Here is a 9,693-nt window from a genome sequence, read left to right as displayed (position 1 = left end):
TGTTCCACAAGATCTTGTATAATAGTCAGACTTTCGTTAACCTCCGCTTGAACCACAAACTTGCTGAAACTTCAGGGTCTACTTAGTTGACAATGATCATTTCATTGTCTTATTCTTGATACCAGAAATACCTATGAGTCATCACCCCTACCAGGGTGAGATCAGTTTATAGGCCCCCGGCCTAACCCTTGGTACAACTTCATAATTTATGTCGAATCAGGGGTCAGAACTCCCCCTTTCTTTCTCCAAATATCATACTTTTCCTTGTCTACACTTACTTGGTTAGATACAAATCTCTCATCCCGAAACTTTGTATTCCAAAATTAACAATTTACAAGTTCCTACGTCCTTCCAGATAGGCATACACTCTTGCCTTAAGAATTCCAACAACCTCTTTGGTTTTTCCCCTGAACCAATACTAAACCGTAGTATCACTATCTTTCACTTCTTTACTTCACATGGTACTCCTTGCTTTTTATCTTACCATGTCCTATGCCGTGTCACCTTAGCTGAACGCCAGTATTCATCACCACTCCTCAAGGATTACACTTTTCTTAATATCTCAAGTATTCGCATACTCAATGCTTAATTCTTTCAGATAACTGTTAAGCTTTCAGACTGCTATTCCATCTACAATCAACCGATAATTCCAAGTCCCCACTGTGTTCTCTTCGTTCTCTAGTCCCTTTCCAAAACTTGGAAAACTATAGGGTCTCAATTCAGTACCATCAACGTTCTACCCCATTACCATTTCATCTGAACCAATTACATTAACTCATTCAGCTCAGTTAAAAATTTTCCCTGTCCAAACACCTTACTTATAGTCTAATGCGGTCCATTCCTATCATACACCACCATATCACTTCACCTTCCAATATCCAGGTGTACTAGATTCTATTACCCGCTCAACCCTCCCGGTACAACATACCCTAGGAGGTGGAATGATATCCATTCAGAATTCTCATCTCTACCCCAAACTCCCATCGGAACATAAATCTGATCCTGATATCTCAACTTGTAATACCTTATCAGGGTTCTTCCCTGTTTCCACCAAAGCTAGCATTTTGGATTCCATAGTCCAAAGAATACACTCCCGTTCATCACCACATACTATCGCTATACTGTAACGACCCCAAATTCACTATTAAGGCTCAAGGGCCTTGAGTAGTGTGCCTGGAGGGCATAATGGGATTCTGTGTGTGACTTTAATGAGTTTAATGCATGATTATGGTTTAATGCACGTTATTTGACTATTTGATTATTTGTGATGCATGACTATGTGAATTAGTATGCATGTAGACCTGATTGAGCATAATTGTAATCTGGCCATTTTGGGCATGTTTTGTGTTGATATCGGTGATCCATGACTCGAGACGATCCTAGAGTGAGCGGGTTAGCGGAAAAGTCAAAGCGGGAATCTATACCCAGCTTGGGTTAAGCCTGGGGAGTTTAAATGAGAATTTGGAAATATATTGAGGTTAATCTTGATGATGAGAAATGTATATTTGATGATTAATCAGGTATTGGGTAGCGAGCGGGAATTATTAGGAACACTTGAGGAATTAGTGGGAATTTGGGTAATATGACTAAAATGCCCCTTTATGGACATAAAGGTTTAGAATTAGTAAGGGAGGGAATTTTGGTCTTTAGGCTTGTAAGAGATGAATTAAAGGAGGGCTTTTTACTTAGTTGATTTTGTAGAAAAAGGAGTTATAGGCTGAAAAGAAAGAAGAAGGAAGAGAAAGGGAAAAACAAAGAGAAAAGTTGAAGGGGTTTGTCCAAGATCGGTTTGTGGCTCTCCCAACCAAATTCCTTCATTTTTCTTGGTGTCAAGCTCAGTGGAGAGCTAGGGTAGGTTGAGCATCAAGGATCCTAAGCTAGACTTGAGGATTTACAAGGGATTAGCAAGATCACATCAGAAATTGAGGTAAGTTCTTGGGGATTTTCTGTTTTAGGGCTTGACTGGTTTGGATTGTGTTTTTGAGCTAAATGGATGGGATTTGTGGGGAAAACAGGTCAAGGTTGTGAAGGTGCAAGCCAAGGAGGTCTAGGGTTCAATTCAAGGTCGAAATTCCACCCACGGTATGATTTCTAAGACCTTATCCTTGTTGTTTGAGTGAATTTCTGGTTTTTGGGTTCATTGTGTTAGATTTTGAGTTTTGGGTTGCTTGAGCTTGGGATTGAGTTCTTGGGATGCTTGGTATGAGTGTGAGGTGTGGATATGTGTGTTTTTGGGTTTGGAAAAGGTTTGGGGAAGTTTGGAGTTGAAATGGGAGAAGAAAATCGCAAGATGCGATTTTGGGTTTGGTCTGGCTGCAACTAGCGCTACAGCGCTAGTCAGGGGGCACTGTAGCGCTAGCCCCTGTTTCTGATGGGGTGGTTCTGTTTGTAGCGCTACAGCGCCCTCTTTTGAGCGCTTTAGCACTGCACTGTTCACAGAGGGGATTTTTGGGCTTTTATGGAGGGATTTTGACCTAGGGTCCGGGGCTCGATTCCACCACTTTGTTTTGGGGATCTAGGACTTCCCGGGGGCTCGGGATTAGTCCCGAGGCTAGGTTTTGGACTTGAGGTTGACGATGACTTTGAATTGTGGATTTTTCTTAGGTAAGCGCTAGGGCTTGGGTAGGATCATGCTCAAGGAGTCAGGTGATCAAGGCTACCGAATCTAAAGGTAAGAAAACCGTAACACTCGAGAATGGGGCATGGGCCCACTGTGTGATTGCAGGGCATGGCCCTAGATTGTATTATGTGCAAATGTGTAATCTTAGATGAACTATTATATGTTTGAATGGTTATTTCTGAATGTATTATATGTGTGATTATAATGAAATGAACGGCTAAGGCCGAGAGCGGCGAAGGCCGGGTACGACCTTGGGGTCGGAAGTAACGCTCAGCACATGGGATGCTATAGCCAGGGTGGGACCCAAGGGATACATGAGTTATCCTACGGTGAGGACCGAGACCCCAAGCTTTGGTAAGGCCTCTGGGGCGGCATGGCCGTGCTCGTTTAATCTGATGGTTTTCTTATTTATCAGTGAATTATGCCAGCTAGATTATTTGCATATGTTATGTACTATTTGGGTTTTCTTGCTGGGCTTCGGCTCACGGGTGCTCCGTGTGGCAGGTAAAAGCAAGGAGTTAGTAAACCGCCCATGAGTATGGAGAGCGTGGGGGCAGCGCGTACATGTTCGGCCTGCCCGACTTCTTTGGTTGGGGGCATTTTGTATATGGCTGTATTAAACCATTCTTTTGATAGTTGATCAAGTGTAAATCTATTTTTGAGTTGTAAATATTTTGTAAACCTTATTTTGGGATCCCAGATGTTTTACACTTAACGTTTTCAATGAAACTAAACATTTTCAAAGAGTACTGCCTTAAACTCTGGTTTATTCACACTTTTGGTTTTAGAAACCACTTAGAGTCAGTCAAAAGCACGATTTCTATTTTTAAACTCACTAAGTAACGACTCTAAGGTAGTAGGGCGTTACATATACCAATCTCAGTCGTTACTTTGTCCACTCCATTACAATATGTGGCGTTATTTTTTACTGACACACACCTCCCAATAAAGAGATCCGCCTCCAACAAAAGTTTCCCCTCTTACAGTCGAGGATTTCTAACACCAACCACCCATTCATTACATTTCGCTAAATCTGGGTCTCAACGTTATCTTTCTTACAAATGACCAAATGCTCATTACCTTTCGCTATGCATACGCTGCCTACCTATTATTTTAAGTAAATTGACCATGTTCCCATTTTACCTAATTTCAAGTAAATTGCTCATTTTACCTTTCACTATGCTCGATCCATCCTCTCATCAGTCTGAGCCTGGGCGTGCCCCCAACCTGTGATGCACCCCTCACAATTCAATATCCTCATCAAAAGTTAGGTTCTTTATGCTGCAATTTTATATCCAACTATAACATGCATATTCCTGCATCACGAAGCGCTAATCAATACTTACTCTGTCTTCTGAACTTCTGATCTAACACTATCCATTCAGTCTAACTTCAAGTTTCGGTGTTCCTCTAATCTCTGGTGTAGCTGTCTGCGAAGACACTTATGTAGTGGATGACGCGTTTGCCAGTCTTATTGTGCTCCCTATCCTTCAGACGTTCTTTAGTAGCTTCTCTGTGGCTTCAGACTAAACCTCTTCATACCTATCCCCTCTTCTTCTTGTAACATTATTCCAAATACCCCTGGCGAGACCAAATTGACACTTCATGGAGCTTTACCTGTGACCCTACTTCCTTAGTACTAACATCTTCAGCGTAGTAGTCGTTCGCTTTCTACTTCTGATTGGGAGTAGTCCATCATACCGTCTATAAACCTTGAAGGAGATTTGTTCGTACTGTTCCTATATCTTCTGCTTGTAGAGCTTACCTGAGTCGTTAACGCTTGAATCAATTAAGAACCTTTGTTACCAATTCATCACACCCTACCCGGTATAAGTTGTGATTCCTGAAATGTCTCTTTCCTTGATCCTCAGGTGGTGATAACCAGATCGTAGATCAATTCCTGAAGACATTGTCCTGTCTAATACCCGGGCATTTAAACTCTTTATTCTTGTCAGACGATGCTAACAATTCCCACCATGCGATGCTCTATCTGATTCACCCCGAGGTCAAACTTCTTTGACTATTTCAGTAATTCTTTCTATTAAATCATTATCATTTTCCATTATGTCCCTAATACCCAACCTATCTGTAGCCAAGTTATGAAGCGTACCCAATCCTTCCTTGTGTATCTATCTGAATCCCTACTAGTCAGCTTAGTTTCCATTCAATCCAACGAAAGTACTCCCATATGATATTCCCTACTATCCATGGTTGTTTCTTAACAAATTAACTCTCACTCGGACTCACGCCAAGGCTTTCATATGACGAGCTCTATTGCTTTCACCACAAACCTCTCTATTTCTTGTGTCCCAATTTCTCTCCCAAAAGTCTCCAATTCCTCGTAGTATCTCCATCCCCTCGCAAAGTACCTTAAGGCATATTCTCTATGTCTGAATCTTTCTTGGGAAATTCTCAACATCGAACTCTTCCAGCTTGTTATATAACCCCAAACGTGAACCATTCGGCTAGTTGATCAGCTCTGAGGAGCTAGCCTCGGCTTCCAACGTAACAAGGCATTCCAGTCTTCCGTCCCCTATCCATGGAAATCCATCCTAACATATCAAATCATTCCATCTAGAAGTCGTGCCCTCACCTGACATCCTCCCAGGTGGCATCTCCTGCCTCTGGTGCATAATAAATAACCTCGCTAGTTCCCATCACTATCCCGACAACTATCTTGCAAATCAGTTTCCCCTTCTTGACAAAACCAGGAGCCACAGAACCGTTCGGGGTTCTTCTGCTTTGATTACCGAGAATCTGTCCTTACTAAACTTCACCAATAAAAACACTGCCATTTGCATCTCTAGCACTCATGCTCTATACCTCATTTCATAGATCTCAATTAACATGACCATCTCTGCTACCTAAATACAAATGATGATTTCTTACATCGGTGCGGCCCAAATGCTCTGGACCATTCCAGAGTTTAATCCTTAAGTAGGTCATCATTTCCAATGACATCCGCCTGTATCAATTTCTCAAAATAACTACCCAACTCACAAAACACATTGACAAACACTGTTGTTACCTTATTATTCCAAATCAAGCTTATAAGCATACCAGTCTCCACAACTCAAACTATGTCTTTATAACCTTTTTTATCAATTCACCATCTAAGTTCTTTCTAACCCATCATGCCAATGTCTCGATCCGAGTACCATTTCCAGGCATTATTCTGCCACAAATACTTAACACAACCCTTTAATCATGTCCTCTCATCTCCATAAAACCAAGGATGGAATTAACTCTGCCCCACCCTTTGACCAGTTTTTAGGCAACCCAAGCTTTCCTCAAAACCAGAGGATAACACCCTTTAGGCCTTCCATAAAATACCCCTTATCTATCTATAATCTCACAATAAACCAACACTAATAGCCTCACTGTCAAAGCATACAAAACAACTCTTTTCCCAGAGAAGTTTGTTGTTCTTCTACCTAGTCTCAACTATTAAACCCCACAGCTTACTCACATACCAACGATCATCTGTTTCGGCTTTCAGGGATAGATGGAGGTCTCCAACTCCAACTATTATCTACAATTCCCCCTAAAAAAAAATGCCAAGTCCACTTAGCCATTCTAGGCGCAAACCATTTGAGTTCATCTGCCACTGCTGACTAAACTCCTCAACCCTGAGGTTCACACTCTAAACCAATCCACAACTAGGTCCAAATAACCACAGTTATCATGCACACATAAAGCATATTAAACACAAATCCACAATACTATACATTTAACTACCGAATTTTATCACAACCAAGTATAATCACACTTTATCATACTTCCTACAAGACAATAAACAGATATGACATATAAATTCAATTTAGGCAGTTAACCACATACACTCAGTATGAGAACCATTATCCAAATATTCATTCACATGCAATAGCAATGCTAATCAGCACACTTCAATCTCATCATGCAATAGTCAAGGGCCAGGCCCTATCAGTATCTCACGCTCCCTATTAATCAAGCAGATATCAACAGTCATATTCCATTCTATTCATCTAAGCATATAACCATATACACAATTACCAAACCTTGAGTCGAGCTTGTCTTTCGCGGTGAATGTACATGTCCAACCAGTCTTCAGGAACCGTTAAACCTAGGACGCTCTGATACCAAGTTGTAACGCCCTGAATAGCCAAGACCGTTACACTGTGTGTTTATGAAAGTGCAAGATTTGCTAATCAAGTCATTTAGTTAAAAACGTGTTACTGAAACTATAATTGAGCTAAGGTTAAAAGTGTTTGGCCACAAAAGTTACTTTTCATATATCTGAACATTTTAGTACATGGGATCCCAAAAGTAATAACGTTCAAAAGTTAGTTTACGAAAATTCATAACAAAAGTACAGCTACTAGCCACTCTAAGGGTAAAACAGACATTTAGGTTTTCTTCCCGTCCTCTGTCACTCCTTGTCCGTGGCGGCCAATTAGCTAACTATGTACATTCCACCCCAAAGCTCTTCAACTTAGGACTGGTCCATTTTCCTCTTGCTTTTACCTGCACCACGTAGCACTCGTGAGCCAAGGCCCACCAAGAAAACACAATTACAGAGCATAATCACCAAACAAACAACCAGATAACTCATATAGTATACTCATACACCCAACGTTCCAGATATTCACACTAATCAAGTATTCAACATACTAAGTACATCATTTCATATCAAAAATCAAATCACATATGATAACCAGGGTTAACGCCCTTAGGCTGCAATCCCGAGCCCTCGGGAAGCCCTAATTCCACCAAACGGGGTGGTGGAATCAAACCCCGAGCCCCCGAACGAAAACCCTAAGAAATAACCTAAAAACCCACTTCTGGAGACAGGGTAGCGCTACAGCGCTTCAAAGAGGGTGCTATAGCCCTACAAGCAGAGCCCTAAGCACCAGGAAAACCTAAGCCTAGCGCTGTAGCGCTCAAAGGCTAGCGCTACAGCGCTAGTCACACACCAGCAACGCCTTGTTTTCCCTTCCTTCGATTTTCCTCGAACCAAAACCCTTTGAAACCCTTCCAAACCTCAACCACACACCAAATTGAGTCTACCATCACCTATATCTCACCCCACACAACCCAATAACACAAGACTTCACCAGATGCATCATCAAACTAGGAAAATAAACATTTAACCCAAGATCTCAAGAATTCAACCAGAAACTCAGAAACTTAGAACTTCAACGCTAGAATTTGTTACCTTCCATGGAGAATTTCGACCCTAGGTTATCTCTAGCATCCTTCCAGCCTCAAGCCCTTCAACTCCTCAAGCTTATTTCCCTTTATTCCATTCAAAACTCAAGCTTAGAAATCACCTCAATAAAAACCCAGAAAACTCATCAGAAATCTTGAAACATACCTCAATTGAGTGGCCAATCCCTGCTAACTCTTTTAGTTTCACCAAGGTCTCTAGCCCTAAGCTCCAGCCTGAGCTTACTCTAGAATTCCAGCTCCAAAACTAAAAAAGAATGGTGAAAATGGCCGAACTGATAGAGAGAGAGAGTCCCCTGTTTTTTTTCCTTCTCTTCTCTTTCTTCTTTTATTTTCCTTCAGTTTCTAAGTCTTTCTACAACTTCCACTAAAGCCATACAGTAGAAGATAACCTATCACTTAGTAAACCAAATGACCACATTGCCCTCCCAATAATAATAAACCTTTAAATCACTCTAAGGACATTTTGGTCATTACTCCCAATTCCCACTAATTCCTCGAGTGTCTTTAATATTTACCGCTTACATCCCGATACCTATCTAATCACCAATTATATTTCTCAATATCAAATAGTCTCCAATATATTCTCTAAATTCCTAGAAATATCCCCAGTCTCACCCCGAGCTGGGTATAAATCCCCGCTGTCATTGTTCCGCTAAACCGCTCACTAGGATCGCCTTGAGCCACAAACTACAAATATATCCCCATAAAAATGTGGTCCCAATAATTTATCACAGATATTTACATTTATGCCCTCAACGGGCCAAAATTACAAATATGCCCTTATAACCTAACCAGGGCCTACATGCATACTAATACACATAGTCATGCATCACATATATCTAAATAATCATATAAGCATGCTTATCACATAATCATGCATTTTCAACATTGATTCACATAACTTCCAATTGTGCCATCTCGACACACTAATCAAGGCTCTTAAGCCTTATTAATAATTTTTGGTCGTTACACTCAGACTCATTAGGCTCTTCTGTCTGCTCACTATCTGTAAGTTCAGTGAATTCTACAAAAAATTCAGCCAGGGCTTGCCCTTTTATCGCTGCTCGCGGTAAGTAAGATATATCGAACTTCCCAAGTTCGACTGCCCATTTTAATAATCTACCCGCAGCCTTTGGTTTTTGCTGGACATGACGTTGAGGCTGGTCGGTCAAAACCGCGATTGGGTGAGCCTAAAAGTAAGGCCGCAGCTTCCTGGAGGCCAAAATTAAGCAATATGCTAATTTTTCAATAGGTGGGTATCGCAGCTCCACTCCAATTAGCCTCTTGCTTACATAATAAACAGCCTTCTGCACGCCTTCTTCCTCCCTTACTAAAACGACACTAGCAACATATTTCGTGACCACCAGGTAGATGAACAAAGTTTCCTTATCAACCGGTTTTGATAGGACTGGTGGTTGCGCCATATGAGTTTTCAATGCTTGAAATGCCTGCTCAGACTCCTCCATCCATTCAAACATTTTGTTGCCTCTAAGTAGATTAAAAAACAGACCACACTTATTTGTTGACTTCGAAATGAATCTACTGAGAGCAGCAATTCTTCCTGTTAAACTTTGAACATCAATAATCTTCGCTGGCGATTTCATATCGATCAGGGCTTCCATTTTTTTGGGATTGGCTTCAATTCCTCTCGAGTTAACTATAAATCCCAAGAACTTCCCTAATCCTACTCCAAAGGAGCATTTAAAGGGATTCAACTTCATCTGATATTTGTTCAAGACGTTGAAGCAATCCTGCAAATCCTTTATACGCCCTTCTGCCTTCTTCTCATTGCCAACATGTTGTTGATGTAGACCTCCATGTTTGTGCCGATCAGTTCTTTAAACATGTGGTTGACTAATCGTTGG

The sequence above is a fragment of the Humulus lupulus genome, chromosome 2, assembly GCF_963169125.1.
Source record: "Humulus lupulus chromosome 2, drHumLupu1.1, whole genome shotgun sequence".
Classification (NCBI taxonomy): Eukaryota; Viridiplantae; Streptophyta; class Magnoliopsida; order Rosales; family Cannabaceae; genus Humulus; species Humulus lupulus.
The sequence above is the reverse complement of the archived record's forward strand: the minus strand, read 5'-3'. Positions refer to the sequence as shown.